The sequence below is a fragment of the Sarcophilus harrisii genome, chromosome 2, assembly GCF_902635505.1.
Source record: "Sarcophilus harrisii chromosome 2, mSarHar1.11, whole genome shotgun sequence".
Lineage (NCBI taxonomy): Eukaryota > Metazoa > Chordata > Mammalia > Dasyuromorphia > Dasyuridae > Sarcophilus > Sarcophilus harrisii.
Genome location: NC_045427.1, coordinates 159,342,624 through 159,344,247, shown reverse-complemented (window position 1 = coordinate 159,344,247; position 1,624 = coordinate 159,342,624). Strand labels below are relative to the sequence as shown.

Here is a 1,624-nt window from a genome sequence, read left to right as displayed (position 1 = left end):
CAAGATATACATGAAGACATGGCAAATCTTTTTTTGGGGAAAAAAGCAAATTTCTCACATGGGGTTTTAATACTTAAAATTTTGGTTGCTTTGCCCATATGTGCACAAACACACATATAGTACTTGATCTGTCTATGCCCATTTCAATGCATCAGAGTCTTTTGATGATACTTTAAGAGTAGTTTAACCAATTTTTTAAGTGGTTTTATAAATTATAAAGTCACAGTCCAGTACCTTCATTCATCTAGTTTCCCAAGCAGTGTATGTACACTGATACAATATTAACCTTAAAGTCCATAATTAATTTTAAACCTTCTGTTAAGCCACACTACTAAAAACCCAAGTTATTTCTTTTAAATATGCTTGTGGAAGCTGCATCTGCACTTTCCTGCAGATGCCGGGGACCATCTAGATGACGCTGATTAGCTGAAATTCTCTTCAGTAGACTCAACACAAACTTTTCAGTAGATGACAAAATTTTTCACTCATCCCAAGTGTCTCCATATTGGTTTACTTTCCCTTGTTTTTTGGTGCTCTTTCTTGCACAGACCGAAGTGGGGTATCACCTTTTTGTGACAAAGTTACTTCATACTCTGTTCTTATTCCTTAATTCTTCCTATGTAACAACTTTTCTCTTAGGACTTTCTTCCACAATTGTGCCAGGTCCTTGGGCATTATAATCAGTAATACTAGTAGGAGAGCATTCATTCATGGAAGCACTGGAGGAGAATGGTTCATAAGGAGGAAAAGCACCTTCTTTTGCCCTGCTTTCAGAAGTTGGAGATGTTCCAAAAGATGACTACGCAGGCATTTTTGAATCAAATTTTGACTTTTGTGAAAAATACCCAGATAATGCAAGTCGACATCCTGGTCCCATTCTTAGGGCTTCTCCAAGAGGAGAATTTTCAAGTCGTTTAAACTTCTCTTGGCAAGTTTTCACATAGGAAATTTTTCCAGCAGGATATCCCATTATGCAAACAAATGTAATTTTAGGGATAGAACCATATTTGGGATGACTGAAAAGAATTCTTTTAGTAATTAATCCCTGAGTAACCAACACACTAGTTGCAGAAAAGGGAACAGATCTGTACCAGAAGTTCTCTGGATTACATTGAGCAAAGATTCTTCTTTCTTCTTCTGTTGGTATGTAATCCATTCCAATGTTAGGGAGTGGTGGTGAGACTTCTGCATTCTGCTCTGTCCCAAAATCAGTCCTTCTATTCATCTTGCCTCCTGGCAGGGCAGCAGCAGCAGCAAGGGGCAGCAACGACACATGCCAGCCCCCCCCAGGAGGAAGGGGCAAGGGGGGGAACCAATGGTTTGAATTCTTATAAATTTGGGTCAATTCTCAATATATTTTAGAAATGAGGCCTTTATCAGAACCTTTGAATGTAAAAATGTTTTCCAAATTTATTATTTCTCTTCTAATTTTATGTACATTGGCTTTGTTTGTACAAAATCTTTTTAATTTAATATAATCAAAATTATCTACTTTGTGTTCAATAATGATCTCCAGTTCTTTGGTCACAATTTTCTTACTTTTTCTTAGATTTCAAAGGAAAACTATCCTATGTTATTCTAATTTGCTTATAATATCATTCCTTATATCTAAATAATGAATTCA

At 36.2% G+C, this 1,624-nt stretch overlaps 1 pseudogene; it reads right to left on the bottom strand.

The window, feature by feature from the left end:
• Positions 1–591: 591 nt before the first annotated feature.
• Positions 592–1,249, bottom strand: LOC100930051 (annotated as a pseudogene).
• Between the last annotated feature and the right edge of the window lie 375 nt (positions 1,250–1,624).